At 34.5% G+C, this 19,443-nt stretch overlaps 1 protein-coding gene across 2 annotated transcripts in view; it reads right to left on the reverse strand.

Annotated features, from left to right (window-relative positions):
• The window catches only part of DIAPH3 (diaphanous related formin 3), a 212,636-nt gene that overhangs the window by 23,003 nt on the left and 170,190 nt on the right, over positions 1–19,443 (reverse strand). The window lies entirely within an intron of this gene.

A 19,443-nucleotide genomic window follows, 5' to 3' on the forward strand; every position in this document is an offset into this window, starting at 1 on the left:
AGTGATCAAAGCACAGGGCAGAGTAGCTAAATTTTGCCATCAAGTTTGTGATCTACTGAAGCTATGCAAATGAATCCCCAGCAGGTAAAATGTAGCAGTACTTCTTTCAAAACTTCTTGGCCTGCCGTGAAAGTAAACAGATTCTGCTTAAACACCACAAAATAAAATTTAGTATTAGATGATTTGTTAATAAGTAACTTTCCAGTGGGATTTTAAGGAGACATATAAAGATAATGGTTTAGTTACTTGACCAATGAAATCACAGTCATAAAGAAACCCAAAGAACATATACTTTAGTTTATCAGCCTAAAAAGGTAGTCAGAAAAAAATTACCAAAGCCTTTTAAGTCTCAGATTTTCCTTATAAAGAGGGTGCAAAAATGCCGTTGCTGATATGAAGCACAAGTACAAACAACTTAGGTACTGAAGAATAGGTGCCATAAGAATTTCTGACACTTCTCTGAAATGTCTGTTGACTCATTAAAACCCAAATCTAATTATAAAACCAAAAGTTTTTATATTATGTTAATCAAGAAGTTTATGATTTTTATATGAATATGAAAATATTGTTAAAAATAAATTACTAGAACTGGATTCTGATGGAAAGAAGTCCTTTTTATATTAAAGACATTTGCATGTGTAATAACTTTTAAATTTGCTTATGTGTTTTAATTCTACAAAATTTAATTAATAGATTTAGTTCTCTCAGATAATAGAACAGCTTAGGTTGAAAGAGACCTCTGTCGAGGTCATCTAGTTCAAACCCACCTTCAAAGTGACATACAGTTGTTAAGTTGCATCATAAAATTTTTCAATTTAAAAAGACTGTTAAAGATTCAAACTTCATAATTCAAACTTGGTGATGTTTAATCACATCAGCTGAATTCAGTAATAAAACATAACACAAAAAATGCCCAAGCATTTCCCGCAGGACAGTATAATTAGTCTATGCAGAGTAGTAAGTATAATTCACTTAAACGGCCTATCAACTAATGGACACAAATGTGTAGTAACCAAGTTTTATGAACAATAAAGCTCACAGAACAATTTGTTTATTTTTGGGTTTGGTAGTTTGGTTTTTTTCCCTGTATAACTTATTTCTTTTCTTCAATGTTCACTTTTTCCATTTCCAAAAGAAAAAAAGGCTTATGAGTTAAATTCTGGAATTCTTAGTGACTAAGATGAAGAAGAACTACTAAAGTTAGGTGCTACTGAATAAGTCTTATGAATTCTGCAACATAAAGGACAAGTGAAAGCTTGGGATGTAAAGACTGAATGATTTTAGAAGATGACAGAATCATAAGAAGTTACTTCTGGAATTGCTTTAAAAGGTACTAGGTATGGTCATCACTTATAAGCAATCTATCACTGACTGGTTAGGAGTACCATGTTAATTGCAGGTGAAAATGTAATTTACTCTGCTACTAAATTAAGGAAAATATTACACAAAGGGTTTCTACAGGAAAGTGGTTATTTTGCTTGAGCAAGATTCAAGAAAAAGGAAAAATCTCCTGCACACCTGTCATTCTCTAAGATTATTTTCTTATCAGTTAATGCAAACCCTTAAGAATGAAACTGTTTCCTCAGATAATTCTGTTAATCTTCTAAATGCTACTAAGTCTCATTTCATCCCAACTTGTAGTTATTTCTGAAACACAACCAAAGAAGTCATCTCGTTTTAGCACCCCAGCTTACTTCAAATATTGTCACAGAAGTTGCTTATGTTCAAGTCTATAATTTCAGTTTTGCTCTGCAACACTGCATTGCAGAACGTTGCTTTTGAATTTTCAAGCATCTAAAATTTGCGTTTAAAACTATACCAGAACAAAATAGAACTTTTTATGAAAGGCAGTTTTATAATTTGTAAAAATTATAGAAAATCGGTAAACATATCATTTGGGGCACTAAGATTAAATTTATCACTCTACTCTCTCTAGGCTAAGGAAGGCTATTGCCTTCATTTAGTCACAAAGCTGAGAAAGTTGATAAAGGAAATGTCCTCGGTGTATTTTATTTACCACATAACACTTCAAAATATGACTGAAAGACTTCATGATATACAACTCAGTCCAGTTAATCTGCAGATTACCACCATTCAGATATCTCAAGAATCACAGGATTTTTTTTCTCCCTACAATTTGAAGAGGAACCAGATTTTTAACTTAAAATTGTTTTGCTTATAAAAACATTTGAAGGAACTCAACAATTACAGTTACAGACATGCTAAGATATGGTCTACTAGATCACAAGTTTCCAGTAAACACAATAGCCATCAAATCCCATGTTATAAAGATATGGATACATTGTGGAGGGCTGACCTAACTGGAGAGACATGGATTTAATTGATGGGCTATTCAGTGGATAAGGAATTGGCTGAATGGTCACATCCAGACAGTTGTTGTCAATGGCTCTATGTCTAGGTGGAGGCCACTGATGAGTGGTGTCCCTTAAGGCTCTATCTTGGAACTGTTGATATGCTCTTTGATATGCTCATCAATGACACTGACAGTGGACTGAGTGCACCCTCAGCAGGAGATGACACGAAGCTCAGCAGTTGACGCAACAGAAGGATGGGATGCCATCCAAGAGAGACCTGGATAGACTTGAGAAGTGGGCCCATGAGAACCTCAGGAGATTCAACATGTCCAAGTGCAAAGTGCTGCACCTGTGTCGGTGCAATTCCAGATATGAGTACAGACTGGGGAATAAACTCACTGAGAGCAGCACCGCAGAGAAAGATTTGGGGGTTCTGAAGGTAAGCTGGACATGGGTCAACAATATGCAATTGCAGCTCAGAAGAGAAACTGCATCCTGGACTGCAGCAAAAGAGGGGTCACCAGCAGGACAAGGGGGGTAATTCTACCCCTCTAGTCTGTCCTCCTGAGAACCCACCTGGAGTTGTGTGTCCATGTCTAGGGTCCTCATCACAAGAAAAACATGGTCCTGTTGGAGCAGGTCCTGAGGAGGCCCACGAAGATGATCAGAGGGATGGATCACCTGCCTTACAAAGACAGGCTGAGAGAACTGGGGTTGTTCAGCCTGGAGAAGAGATGGCTTAGGAGAGATCTTATAGCTGCCTTCCAATAATTTAAAAGGGGCTCATGAAAAGAAAGGACAAGGATTTTTTTCTACAGGCACACAGTGACAGGTCATAAGGCAAGGCAATGGTTTTAAACTGAAAGAGGGTAGGTTTAGATTAAATATTAAGATGAAAATCTTTACTCAGAGGGTGGTGAAGCACTGAAACAGGCTGTCCAGAGAGACTGTGGTTGTCCCATCCCTGAAGTGTTTGAGGCCAGGTTGCATGGGGCTCTGAGCAAACTGATCTAGTGAGTGGTATGCTTGCCCATGGCAAGAGGGGGTTGGAACTAGATGATCTTTAAGGTGCCTTCAAACTGAAAGCATTCTATGATTCTATGATTAACTGTTCATTTAATAAGTCACAACATGCAGCATGATTCTGGAAGTCTGGATTTCTTATTAAAGTATAAAAGTGAGAATGACTTAATAGAAAATGTTGCTTCTGTGAAAGCATAAGAATCTTCACTCTAGTAGGCTGATGTGCATGTGACAAACCATATATCTGTGGTGCTAGACTTAAAAAAGCTCTACCTTACTATGCACTAGCAAGAAACTCTTAACTGGTAAACTGTCTTAAGCTGTAACAAACCTGGTGTACTTGCAATTTGTGGAAATTTAAATTACCTACTTTGAGTAAATACTTTGCGTTATATGCAGAATTCATCAGGAGCAGAATTTGAACATGTTTAACAAAAATAGCCATCTGCAATTAGAGAGAAGTTAGACACAGTATTTCATAAATATACCTACTGGTATACCACAGAAATAGAAGATGATATAAATTAACTGTAGTTGTCAATGGATTTTGAATTTTCAGTTAACCTTTCAACAAGGAAGAGCCTTTTCTTGAATAGCATCATATAACTGTAAGATCCCGCTCTGTCTAGGAGAAGAATAGATGGAAATATGGCAGTCAGGTCATTTGATGTTTCTTTTATTCCTTCTCTGGTACTACCAAACCACAGTTTTACTGCCTAAATCTGTTTCACCTTTTAATAAATTACATTTCCTGAAATGCTATTCAAGGAAAACACAAAGGAAATGATGATGTATGGGCAAATACAATTAAAATCATAATAAGATTTCAGTATGTAATATTGTTAATGTTTAAAGACAATGACATTTATGGTTTTGTCAATAGTATTGGGTAAAACAGCTTCTTACAAAAAAAAAAAAAAAAAAGGCAAAATGCTTTGTAAGTATTCGTTTCTCTCCAAATTTTGGGTTCGAAAGTATAAGGCTTATCATTTAGCACCTGCTGCAACTGTTGCCTTTTTCTCTATATATCTTGTTTGTATAAAAGAAAAATAGAAATTAAATACAGCTTTTATAATAACTATTTCTTGTAATGCTGTCTTAAAGAAATGGATAGAAAAAGAAATGGACAGAAAAATCAATCACAAATGTCAGCACAGTCTTTTTAGACTCACATTGGTAATATTACAGAAGCTATAGTCTAGAAGCGTATAATTTAAGTCTAGATTGCCTGATTTACATTACTGGTTTGCTGCTCTAGTTTAGTTGAATGCTGAATTTAAATAGAGGTGCTTGAAGTCAGGAGGGACTTATGTACGTGCTTATATGCTGTGCTGAATCAACATCTCATTGCAGCAAATCACAACTACAGGATATTTAACAAGCATAACATGGCAAGCATATTTATGTATTCGTAACAAAGCCAAAAGCGACACCTCCTCTACGCATTTTTGTGAGTTAGCAGGAATCAGCAGGCACCAATAACCTTACTTTTCCTTACCTACTTTTCCTTAGAAAGAACTATGTAGTATAACAAACTAAGACCAGAGTACACATTTTGAAGCTGAAAGGAAAAGGTCCAAACTGGCATGCTTAAGCTGTTTGTTAACTGCTTTTCTCCTGTTGCTCTGCATCATTCTGATTGCAGTGTTAACAGCTTTCATTAGTCATTATAAACACGGCTTTGTGCCATGTTATTTACATTCCTATAGTAAATAGCTAGAACTTCACACTGTAATAATTCAGAGTAGTTCTGCACTTGCTGAAAAATAATCTGGTAATGCCTAATACATGACTTTACCCAAAGAACCTTAAACCCAAATCTAAAAGTATTTGGGTTTGGGGTTTTCTTGATACAAAACTTGGCCACTAGCATAATTCCACTACAGCCAAAATTCTTGCCAATTACAAGGCTAACGGAACCAGAATTTTACTGTAATTAGAGTTCACAAACTGGGCTTCTCTTCTAGTAGAACTGTCACAAGGGGAAACTTACATTCAAACTTAAAATATTATTATTGCTTGAAAATGAACTAGCACTGTAAATACACATAAAAATGAGTTTAGGAAAAATCTGAATCACAAATATGAACAATAATAAAAATTAATCAGCACTGTGATTATTTTCATAATATACAAGTACTTTCTAGATATTTTCAGTAACATTTCATTAAAAGGTTTAATTTTCTTCAACACTTTAGCAAGTAAAAAAAGAGGACAACTACTGTTATCTGAAATACTCTTTGATGATAGAGATTCTTTGTAATATAGTTTTTTATTAAACACATTATTTTACCCAGGTAAATCTAAAGCCAGTGAATTTCACACATAACTGACCTGCTCTGAATTCTAGAGAGTGATTTAGGTACAAAAGCCAGTGTGTTTACCAACCAAAAGGGGAAAATTTCACAATTTTTAATGTACTTTTTAAAAAAACCAAACTGTTTTCCTTTAATTGAAAAATATAAGTAACAACCTCTATATCTACATTGAACAACAACTACTACAGAAAATATTTGTCACTATTGATATTCTTGAAACCCCTGATTTTGATACTACTGAAAAATTATTGCCTGAAACTAACAAATATATAGTTACAAACATATAAAAATAATGATGTCTATAGACATTTTATACATAAGCGGATATTATGGCTACATATACATTACATTTAGATTTTTGACTCAACAAGTTTCAGTATAACTATTAATGCCAATTCAAGCTCTATTAATAATCTACACCAACACTTCAAAACAGTGACTGCAAAATCACAACTGTCAGTCTATGTTCAGTTACAAAAAGATATTTCACCCTCTAACTAATTTATTCCGAGAAAAAAAGATTTATCAAGTGCATTGCAAGGATGCAAAAATAATATTTACATAATCTAATGAGAAAAAGTACAAATACATGAAAAGACATCCATAAATGAAGCTGAGTCAACAAAAAGGAAAATAAAAGCTAACAGTTCTTTGAAAGAGGAACAATGGTAGTTTTAAAATCATTTTTAACCTTTCTAAAATAAGAAAGAAAACTTCTTTTGTTCAAATATCAAGATCTTTACAATGAACCAATGAACAAATTTTATTGTATTTAGCATGTTCCTCTCTGTCTAGCTATGTTTATATTAATCTCCACAAATTCACGTTGTGTTCAACAACTCCTGACCCCTGCTGTTGCTGAAAATAAATCTTGTATTGGGTTTTCCTGGCTATATGATTTCTGCAAGTAGAAAGCAATTTTAATTTGATAGATTTGATATTAGGTCTATTTAGTCTGTCATCTGGCTGCTTTTCTTCTCAATTACCTCTTGGCATCACAACCCTTGAAAAGGTTTCTTTTCCCCTTGTAGCTGCACATATTCTAGAATATACAGGACAATAAGCCTAGAAAGGTGGAAAAACATGGGGATGGGGATGTTCTTCACTATATTCAATAAATATGTTGAATCTGATATGCTGAAGATAGGTTTATAATATCTAAAAATCAAGTAGAGATTACTGTCATTTGGTGTGCATGTTAATCATTAACTATGAAATGGTCTCAGACTCAAATCATCTGAAACATTCTGCATTTCCCAAATGCTGCTACAAATTCAAATTTTTCCTACTTTTGCCATTTGATATATTTAAAAATTATTTTAAAATATTTTATCTGCCCTCAACACTGGTCTAGCTGAAGGCCAAACAGATCGGTATGAACAGCTTCCTATCTTAACCTCCTAATACAGGAAATGAAAAAATTTATCAAGCAGAAATCTTACCATAAAATGTATTTTGAAATACTCCAGAAATGTGAACTGGTGTCGGACAACCTACCTATATTATTTTCTTAGATGCAACTAAGAAATGAAATAAACCATGGTTTTCTCCAGAAGAATATATTTTTCTTTTGAAAAAAGAACATTTTCGAGTGACTGCATATAGCACTTTACTCAACTTTCAAGAGAGAAATTATTACTTAGTGCTGCTTATTAAGAGATATCAACATTCCAATTTAGATTAATGTTATAAATATCCTCAAAAGAAACGCTTTTAAACGGGTTTCATTAGCTTTGTTGTAAACACTGCCCACGTTATTTTTTGCACATGAAGTTCCCATAGCAATAAATACTAGAAAAATACAAAATATTGGCATGTTTTAACAAGGTAATAGAAAAGTAATGAAATCCGATTATCTCAAAGTAGAGAAAGGACAGAAAAGGTAGTAAGAAATCAACTTGATTAATTCATAAAGCCTTATATGACTTGAAATTCAGAAAGGAAAAATAGAAACTGCAGTCATTGGAGAGAATTAGTAAGGATGAATATATACAAAGAATAATGCAATTGCTTAAGGACAAAATAATAATATCAGTGCCCAGAATGAGATACAACTAGCTAAGAAAGAATAAAAATCACTCTATAAGTGTACTGATAAGGAGGAGACCAAGCAAAGACTTGGTGCATTACTTCAAAGGGAAGAAAATTTTGAGTGGATGAGATCATTAAAGCTAAATTGTTTAATAACTTCTTTTATTCCAGTGTTCACTAAATTTGCATTTTGAACATAATTAATGCCAGTGACAGAGCACTAATGCATAGCTGAATCTATTTTATAAGAAACTCCACCAAAAACCCAAGTCAGACAAAATCAGACCCAGGACATTAGTTAAAGTAGCCTCGAAGTAAATTGCAGCTATATTTGATAATTTTTTAAAAAAAGATTTGATTTAAGAAAACTAAAAGAATCCAAAACTTGTGATTCTAATAATAACAAAGGAGAGAAGTGTCAGAGAATTGATCAACAGAGGTCAAAATACTAAGCTGTTTCTGCAAGGCATGAACAGGACATCATCTTTTAAAATACATGAATCATGCCTTCATTCTCCCATTCATCAGCTTTGTTTCTTTGTCCAGTTTTAGACACTGATCTATAAGAAATACAGTGACTGTTTCCTTTCAGATATCAAGAGACTAATAAAAATCATAGATGTCTGAAAATTTTAATTTACAGGGACAGACAGAAAAAATTACCATGCTGTTTCATCTACAGACAACAAAATATCAATGAAAACATGGGATGATAAAGGCACCTCAAAAGTCCACATAAACCTCTTATTGCCAAGATCAATGTTGTCTGTCTTCTTCTGCAGTGAGAGACTCCATTCAGTATTTTTAAAAATACATATGTATATATATAAAGAAGAAAAAAGGAAACAGACATGTAAAAAAGAAAAAAAATATACTGCTCTTTTTGAACAATGTGGACGGATTTATTTGCCTAATTTTTTCATAGAAAGCTCCATTGAGAATGGTATCTGTATCGCTGAACTCACAATGTAAAAGGGAAATAGGTTAACTAACTTCTTAACTATCCATTAAATTTTATGATTCTTAAAAATAATGACAGGAAGAAGAGCTATCCGACATGTGAAAAAGTGACTTTATTATTTCTCCTGAGTAATATAACCATACTTTGTTTTACTCAAAATCAAGGAAAAAAAAAAAAGAGTACAGCAAGAGCACTAATCAGGTACATATGGATTTGTTGGAAAAAACCCCTGTGGCTCATTGTCACACAAAACATGGAAATTCATGTAACTGTTGTTAAAGTATCAATGAGAAGATGCACTAGACAACGTGATAACAGTTAAATTATGTTTGTGAACCATCTTTTTAAAGTAAACCTCCTTCTGGCATTCATTACCAGAAATTCCACAGTATAATAAATAGTATTAAAAGAGGCAACTCTAAATTCTATTACTTATGTATCTAAAATCAGACTAATCTTACTTAAAACTAATTTTTCTGGAAAGTTGAACAGATGTAAAACATGGACATAAGAACAGACTTGTACTGCAGCATCCCAGTGAAAGCAGGATCAAACTTTTCTTAAGCCTTATAGTCAATGCAGTCTACATTTCCAATTGCAGAAAAGATATATGGAATGATAGTCTAAGAATTTATAATTACCACAAATCAACTTGAGTTAAAGAATATACTGATTTCATTTGGAAATTATTGCTAAATTCACATTAGAAGTTTGAGTGACCTTAAAAAACAAGGAAACTAATTAAAAGTATGTAAGAATTTCAATCACCACAAGCTTAAAATGTATTTATATGCAAAAATGAAGTACAAAATGTACTAATGTGCCAGTCATGCTTATCAGGTGATAACACTTCTCCCTTTTCTCCCAGCAGTTTTCTTCCTGGCTGTTGAACTTTCTTCTAAGTACTATATTTAACCACTTATTTCATTAGATTTTTAAAATGTAAAGTTCTGTAGTGATGCATACAGAAACTATGAAGTAACTCAGTGAATGATCAAGTGAACTAGTCAATTTGAAAATATTCACATAACATGTGGTAGAAGTGAAGGCTTTAATACTAGAATAGCAGTTAAACACCCAGGTATTTAGACTGACAGATCAGACCATGTACTCACTTCCATTCCCAACTACAATACTTCAGTAGATAGTTTTTCAAATGGTTATTCTTTACATGTCTATGACTGATCCATACTGCAGAATGAACTACCCTAGATTAGAATTACCAGTCTCAAACAAAACTAACAGGTTATCTCCATAACTCCCCAGAATTCCCTACACGATGACTTGGAATAATTATTATCCGTTTCTGGTAGGTTTTCCCTTAGCTCTTTTCCCCCTGAATTGAGATAAGACTCTTAACTGTAAATTTTCCATACGATCAGGTGCCTCAGTACCAGCTTACTAAGGAATGACCCTTTCCTCTTTTTTACAATTCATACAGTACATTCAGATCCTTTTCTACCAACACAAAAATACATACTATATATGCATTAACGTCATAGCAGCATTAGATATCACAACCTACAATATGTTTCTTAGGCTGGTTCTTTTCGTTTGGAACATATCTTCACACAGACAAAACACATTACATTAACACACTGAAACTGATGTGGAAGCAGATAATGAATATTATAGTCAAATACTCGTAGAATTAATTCACAGACATCTGAAATTACAGATAATTTGGTATGGCTAGGACTGATTTTGAAATAAATACATATTGATAACACAATAATATACATTTTCAAGTGCTACAAGTGTTAACACGCTATAAGTCTGCACACGCATACACAGAGGTGGGAGAGAAAAGCCCATTGTCTGTCCTAGTAAAATGTCTTACTATAAAACCACTGTGATAGGTGATCACCACATTGCAGTTTTTAGGTTTGTAAAGTTTTGGAACACAGAATCTTAAACGACATTGGAAGAATAGTGTGTCATTGTTTATGTTCTCCTCTCCACTCAGGAAAACAGCTAAAATATGGTGAAAGGAAAAACTGGAAGGTTTTAGGAAGATAAAGAATGATGGAGATTGTTCATATCTCAGCAGGATTTAGCTAGGCATTTGTATCTGATTAAATGTTTTCAAGTGCTTTAGAAGAAGGACACAGTCAACTTAGAAATCGCATTTGCTCAACTGCAATTCAAAGAAACAAAATAAAGGAATAATTCCCCTCTATAAAGGAACGTTTTGCATTATTTACCTGAACTTACTGATTTCGTCTTTTGCATTAGGCTTTTGCATAGCAGTAATTGACTGAAAGCCATGAAAAATATTATAAGCCCACAAAAAGTAGAAATGGAATACATATTTAGGTTTAAATGCATGCAATTAAAACTTCAAGCTAAAATCATCCACCTTGAAACTCCCCGCCCTGGGGGAGGCACTGGGCATTCCCACCTGAACCTGAGCATATATAATATGTGGGGTTTGGGACTTCTGGTACCACTCGCTGGATCCAGAGAAGGACCAGAACTTCAATAGGACTGCAACTGCCACTCTCGACAAGACTGCGATCATTACTTAGAACTGTGATCAGCATCTGAACCAGCAGGGTTTCCTTTCCTTTTCCTCTGCACCCTGGGGGGCCACATGGTGCTCAGCACAGGGGCTAACCAATACTGTTCTGTTCTCATCCCAGAGTGCTGGTTTATACATCTGGCTTTGTGGGTTAAAACCAGTTTTCTCTGTATCATTGTATTTATTGTAATCTTTTTAGTAAATTGTAACTCTGACTTGTAATGTCTCTTAAATTGGGTTAATTTCTCCCACCAGTTTACTTTTAAATCAGTCCACCTAAAGCTTCATGGACAACATCGCAGAGACAAACACTGAAAGCTTTCTTTGCTCTCCTACCCACTAAAGCATTAGATAACACTTCAACACCTTGAAGTGATTTTATTTATCTCCACTTAGTGCTAGGTAACAGGATTATACAGAAAATAGCTGTAAAGTTTGTCTGTTCACAGTTCACTGCACAGGTGCAGTAACATCCCTTTAGCGAAAAGGCCACAGTAGCAAGGAGAGAGGTGTTTATCATCTCCTGACCATTGCAGGGCAGGTGAACTTGAAGTTGCTAGAGATGGGGCAATTTGCTTCTTGCTTGAGGAAGTAATCTTGCTCAGCTTCAGCCAAGTTTCTTAATGCAGAATAGAAGGGGATGAAGGAGATGAACTTTTTTCAGAGGACACTGAGGGCAGGATTAAAATGGGTTCTGAAGTTTTTAAGGTCATCCAGATCACCCACTAGTTTTGATTTTTCACTACATACATAATTATTTTATTCTTTTTATATTCTTAGACAATGGGAAGATAAATAGGGAGCCTTTGGTGTCTTTTGGTACACTTCCTTCAAAGCTCTGCCTGAATCGCAGTTCCATCATTATATTCTAATCGAAAAACTTGCAAGTTCCTAAGGGCTTTTGACATGCCAGCTTCAGAGGCAAGAAGCACCTTGGGAAATCTCAGAGGTGATTTGGTCTCACGCTATATCAAGTCAAAGAACAGTCTGATGAGATACTATGTAAATGTTAATGAAATGCTCTCTGAAATGTTAATGGTCTAATGCAGGTGACCAGAAAGAGAGTCTCTGAAATAGTACACTAAGAAAAATCAGTAGCTACTACTAGCTTCATAAAAAGTTGCCCAAGTAGTGAAATTACATTTATGGAAACAAGCTATTCATTTTATCGTTCTGTAACTAAGCTCAAATGCCATATCTTATTCAGTTTTACAGGATATGTAAAATTAAATTTTACCTTTTAATGGTTTAATATCTATTTAGTACAAATACTGGTTTTGGAAAAGACTACTATTATGTGGCTCATGTAAAATAGTTGTTCTCAAAAAAGAGAGGGCTCAGAATATCTAAGAAAAGATAAGAAATTTCTAGAATTTTTACCCTTAGGGTCAGAGGCTGGAATATTGATGTTACATTCTAGTGAATTGCTTCAAATTTTGCTAAGAGGATACTGGAGTCTAAAGGTGTATATAGAAAATAAAAACTGTGGATTAGTGGTGGAGAGAAATACCAGTTCAATAACTGAAGTGATTCATTCAGATTTTTTTTTTAGGGGAAGGTAGGAGGTAAAGGTTAGAAACAGATAGCATAATGAGCATACCACGAGCACAGAGCATCCACTCTTAGCTCTGATCTCAGTGAGCGCCCTCAGTGCACTGCCAGCTCTGTAACGAGCAAGCAGTCTACTCAACTGGGGAACTTAGTGTATTAAACAAATCACAGGATATAAAAATACACTGCTTGTGGAAACAACCATGAAGAGATCACCATTAATGATGAAGTGAGGCAGATAAATAGTGAGACAAGGACACAGAGGCACCGCTAGTTGAGATACATCATTAAGCACAATCACCTTTGACACAAGCAGTTTTGATATTTCAGTACCCTACCTATGTCAAAACCCATGAACTTCAGCATGTTGGAATGGTGTCTTAAAGGTTACAGCTAATTAACCCAGATCATCTCATGCAAGTTCCAGACCTGTTTCTTGTGGTACAGACCTTTCAGGGTATTTTACAGCTTAAATTGATTGGATTTACAGTGTTACTCTTTAATATAAAAATGTCATAAAAGTAGAGCAATCAAATGCATAGTTTTCTATGAGAGAGTTGTGTAGGGTTTTTAATCAGTATTTGTACATTTACTGCAGTTGCTCAGTAATCTGCAGGAATGTAATATGCCTGTGCTTTGATGCCTTGCTGTGAATGCGTCTAGCTAAAATTTTAGCTGATAAACAGAGTGCATGAAGCACAAATCATTTAAATACAAATTCTTCAGAAACTTTCTTCTCATAGGGTTTTGGGTATCTGTTCCTAGAATAACATGTAGGAGTTGGAACAGTGATCTCACTACAAGTTTTTCCACTTGTAGAAATACAAGGTCTTCAAGATTATTCCTGTAATACTGCCTTTACTAACATCTTTAATCCTAGCTGTTTCAATTTTCTTACTCTCTGCAGGTTCCTTGCAGACTTCAATACTCCTTTTGTGTTGTGTTTAAATCTTAGCTTCAAGTGTTTTATCAAAATACCCATGTAATTGAAGCAGATTTCCACTTCTTATCCACTCTTTCTAAACTGGATTTTTTTTTTAGAAGCAGTATGAAATATGATCACTCTTTATGTCCATCAGTTGTCTTTTCTTTCTTCATCCTATCTATAATGTTACCCTGAAAATAATATCCCTCAGCATAAACAAACATCTTTTTTTTTTTTGCTTTTTTGACACTGGGATGTGAATGAAATTGAAAGAAGTAATGAAACACACATATATTTAAAAGATCTAGCTATATTTGGAGTGCAAAAATATTAAAATGTTTTTTCTGTAATATAAATACAACCAGTGAACATCTCTTTTTTAGAGAATATTTTATCTAAAAAAAGATGAGCCTTTTAAGCAAGTAGGAATTAACTGGGAAAAATCACAAATTAGTGTGGAAAAAATCAGTTAAAATATAGGCTATAATTATTTAGGAGATATTAAGAGATTATTATTTATAAAGAGATTCCAGTTCCTAATTATATTCAATGATGATGTTAATATACTTTCTCTTGCTAATTAATAGATGAAATTTTAAAATGTTTGACCAACCACCCATCCTACTAGAATGCTATTTTTCACTTGTTACTAATCTTCCTTTATTCTTGTGTTTATGCTGTTACTTCAATATTTCTTCTCTAACAATTACACTCCCAAACATATGCAACCATATATATTATATTAGATATAATACATATTTATGTGTATTTTATACACACACACACATACACGTTCTTCTTGCCTTCCCTCTGTTAGACTAAACAAACAAACAAACAAACCAGGCTGTTTCAATCACTTAGTCAATTCTTCTGTATTAAAGTAGCAGTCCTACTCTACCTTTACTGTAACTGAATTAATTATTTTTGAACACTGTTGGACAGCATAAATATTTCATTTTTTTATTGCAAAAATACTTTCCTTGCTCCAGTCAGAGAATTACTGACTTTGTACAGACACACAGCAACAGAATAAGTGATTCTTTCACTTACTTACCTGTTTGAGTCCTTCCTAGTTCATGAATCCTCAGTTTATGTAAAGTATATGAGATGCTTTCTCATCTCTCAAGTTCTCATATACATAAAATAAATATCATAACATGGTACTGTTTGGGAATAAACTTTTTATCTACTTGTTATAATTCATACTGAAAAAGAGGAAAAGGGGGAATGTATCCATGAGTTACATATGTTTTGAATATTTCTTAAGATAATTCAGTGTTATGTGTTTTCTAATCCTATAATCCTTAACCTTTTAGGGAATACTGAAGACTATTTTTGTTTGTTGATTAAATCAGGTGGAACCCTAAACATAAAATTGTTCAGGAATCAGAAATTCACAGAGAAACAAGTAAGGTCTTCTGGACATTACAGAAGAGAATAGTTTAGGGTTACCTCAGAATTAAATCCCCAAAGCTTTATCCAATAGTTCTATTAGGTCTTCAATAGCCATCATTATTATTTTATTTCTTTAAAACACAAACCCCAGCCCATTACAGAGGATCAAAGAGTAATAGCAATACTCTACAATCACAGTAGGCATAACTGGGACAGATATCATACCTGGGGAAAAGCTTCATCAAAAAACCAAACTGAATGAAATCATGTAAGCTACTCTTCAAGGCAAAGAAAAGAGGGGGAAAAAAAGTCTCTTTACCCATGCAAATCCTTTTAGGTCATAAAACATCTACTAAATTAATTCTACAATATATGATAAGCCCATTTCCAGACTAACTTCAAAACTGTATGCTATCAATAAATCGCATCTCAGTCTGAAAATTCTGATTTATAATATGTTTTGACAAACATACACCTTTAAATCGTACAACTTGGCCTCTGAGGAGTCATGTCACTTCTTTTTCATGTCAATTCTCTACTCTGCTGCATTGCCACGATGTGCGGTGGCCACTAGAGCTCAAGTCAGACGGAGCTATCAAATCAATTATAACAGCCTGCCACTGTCTTACATCGACAACAAATGATTGATAACAAAACCTGCCTACTTTCAGTTCTCATCTGACAGCAACAAAACAGTCCCTGCCTGCTTTTACTGGCATTTGTCATAAATCAATAGCAATTTTATCACTCAGAAAGGTGCTGTCAACTCTACTCAGTCCATCTGGTTTTACTTTACTGTTATACTTTTTAAGGCATAAACTACTCAGGAAGGTTAATGTATAAAACTTTTTAAATTTAGGTTTCTTTTAGAATCTCCTATAAACTGGCACAAGAGTAACACCTAGAAAATATAAAGCATCAATAATTTTTAAAGATGGGAGGAGGAATTAAAAGAATCATGCTCTGTAATCTTAACAATATACTGACACATCTTTGCTGGGAATTTTCTCTTTATTAGGTAATACTATCACCTGATCCAAAAAGAAATTGCTCTTTCTGACCCATTATTATGGCCTTACAGTAATTATACTTGCAAGTTGAACAGTGAATCATTTAAATGAAATGCAGATTTTTCAAGCAGGAGATGATAAGTAAAATTCTATATTCTTCCTACCATGCTCAGCTCAACACCAACAACAAACAAAACAAGGTCACATATACAGGCTGCCTGAAACTCCCTTTCTGATGCTGCCACTTTTTTCCCCTCTTTTAACTGACTGTCTTTTGAGATCTTCCACTTGTATTTATTGCATGGTTTTGAGATTATAACCAGTTTCCACACAACTTGTCTTTCTGAGTTTCCTTCCCTGAGTACTTAGGGCAAATGACATCAACTAATAGTCTTCTTGGATATTTTGTATTTAACAGGCAGACTAAGGTACCAAAGAACCCACTGATTTTAAAGGAACAAATGACGTACAAATTTAGAATGCCACAGGTGAATTAATCAAGAGGCTGCTCTCTTACATTACGGAAAGTCAAAAGACTTCACCTGCTACCCACTGAACATTTATGCCTACAGTGTTATCTTACAACTGCCAACCAATTACTTCAATCTTTAATGTGTAGCCAGTCCAAAAGAATAGGGTTTTTTCCCTTATATATCACTGTGACAGATGTACCAAACTCTAGGAATTCATTTAGAGAAATGAGTGGGCTGATGAGGTGATGCTAGCATAACAATGTAAAACCTAAGAAAGAATTAATTAATTTTCTCATAAAATGTATAGACTAGGAAGGACTTGTCGTTTGGGATTAAAGCCTAACCTAAAACCTACTTTATATCCTTCTATTAGTGTAGGAAAATATGGTAGGGACATAACAAACATGTTCTTCAATGCTTATCTTAACCATAGCTAATGAAAAAAAAAAAAAAAAAAAAAAAAAAAAAAAAAAAAAAAAAAAAAAAAAAAAAAAAAAAAAAAAAAAAAAAAAAAAAAAAAAAAAAAAAAAAAAAAAAAAAAAAGAGAGAAGAAGAAGAAGAAGATAAAATACTAGGAAATGACTGGTTAGTACTTGCACACCAGACTTTAACACATATTGATGAATATTTGACAGAAAAATATAAGAGACATTTTCTTGAAAGTGTAGAATTTATCTTGTTTCTGCCTAAACTGATTCATCATTTTTTTAAAACAATTTCTCCCATGAAGGCCCCAGAAAAGGACAATGAGAGAGATGATCTGGAGAAATATAAAGTGAAATTAGAACAGTAACTTTTTCAGAAGTTGCTGTGTTCATTTGAATCCTGTAACAAAATGTGAACCTCCAAAAGAAAAGAAATAAGAGGAAAAAGAAAGCATAAAGTAGTAGTATTGGTCCTATGATCCAGAGAACTCTGGCAAACACAGTAGCTTTTATTCCCAAGGTATTCAGGGAAGGTGCCTCAGGATTTTGTCTCTCTAAAGACAGATAAATTGTCACTTATTGTGGCATGTTTTCACAGGTTATTACAAGAAGAAGGGTTGTATAAAAAATGTGAAAAGAAAGGCTGCAGGCATGTTTTCTTTTGATTCTACTAGCACATCTTCCACACAAAAAATCCTGCACCTCACAAAAAAGGCCCACAGATCAATCTATATCTTCTCAGGTTTTATGCCCTGACCTAAGGGTTATCTATATTGTAATAACCAAGGCCATAAACCTTGCAACTTCACCTAAAAAGTAAGCTGATGATCCAATGCAGTGGCTGGATGTCTTGATTAACTCTGTCAAGCCCATTTCTCACTGAGACTTAAGCTAGACTCAGTCCATTGGGACTGTCCCACTCCTCATAGATATTCAGAGCATGCAGTGATTGGGAAAGAATAGCTAAGCCTGGTGGGTAAGTGACATGTTTATTTCTAGAAAATTCACAAACATTCTCACACAAAAGAAAGAAACTGAATCTGTGTCTCTCATATCCTGACTAAATGATGAAGTAATCTGGGTATTGAGCAAAGGCAATAACATCCATCTCCTTCTTTCTCTATTGTTTTTCTTCCTTTCTCTCAGAAAAGCAAATATTTCATGCCAAACGGAAAGAAATTTTGGTTTTCAATACAATGCAGAAAAATGTAGGGGTTTTTGCAAAATTTATTTTTGCTCTTTGTCTTACCAACAGGGGAAAAAAAAAAAGAATCGATATGCACAGCTCTGCTCCAGACATTTCTCTCAAGTAATACGTTCACAAACTCCCCTTCATATAACCCGTTCCATTACTCCCCCTTTCCCCAAATACATCTACAGTGGCAGAAGTGCTTCTTCTTGATGGCAGTCAGTATGCTGTTCAATGACAGACTCACTTAAACAAGAGTTACCACATTTATTTTCAGCCTAGGATTGCTCCTAAATCTTTCCGGGTGTCACATTACAGCTACAACAACAATATTCACCACCTCTCTTCTCTCAGTCCCCCAAAAAACACCCCAAAACTAAAAGAAATGCCAAACCTCAATCCAACAAACCCCACATTTTACAGGCAGTTTCAAACTTGAATGAAATAACTGAGTGAAAGGACTGGATGTTATGAATAGATATATGTCCACAGACAGGAGAGAAAAGCAGAAAAACAAACATTCTGTCTTTTAAGATTGTGGATGTGGTACAATAGTAACACAAATCTCAGTCATCTAAAAATACTGTAACCGGTTGTAACTGCGGAGAAATTATCACCTTCCAGGTAGAAACACAAATGATGTCCTTCTTTGATGAAATTTTTAAGGTTGAATGTAACTGGTTCTTTTAAGGATTCTTTTTGGTAGGTAAAGACCCACGGCTTAAAAGCCCCATCCAGAGCTGAGTAATTACAATGCACATTTGAAACTACAGATAATGCCCACTTGTGCAGGAAAAATTATGTGACTGTGCTCCTACTAGCAAACAACAAATCTAATAACATATACATATAAAATAAAAAGTGAGAGGGACAATTTCAGTTTTATGTTGTTTTCCTGGGAGGTAATTAAGAGTGCCTGTGCTACTAGTAGTCCTGTGCATTCCTACATAAATACAAAAAAAAAAAATTTAAATAATTGCAACATCACTACTTTCCCTAGAGCAGAACCAGTATTTGTTTTCCATATCTACCTTCTAAGCTCTGTGTTTATTCACCAGATGCCAGAAAGAAACACCCATGGCTACAAAGTTTTGCTGAATGTGCAACAGCTTCGGAAATCTGGCAGCAGCCTTTAGCTGGGCGTCGCTTCAGCCAGGGAATGAGGACATTTTGCCAGAACCAGTTTTGGGGCAGGGGTCTCTAACACTCGTCTGGCATCCGCAGTCCCAGCGAGGGCCCAGGCAGTGGCAGCAGCACTCGGTACTCATCCCTTGGTCTGTGCTGTCACCGTGGCAACTCAGGTTGC

This window comes from Empidonax traillii, unplaced genomic scaffold (assembly GCF_003031625.1).
Source record: "Empidonax traillii isolate 1590-97213 ecotype Southwest subspecies unplaced genomic scaffold, ASM303162v1 scaffold373:size1354568, whole genome shotgun sequence".
Taxonomy (NCBI): domain Eukaryota; kingdom Metazoa; phylum Chordata; class Aves; order Passeriformes; family Tyrannidae; genus Empidonax; species Empidonax traillii.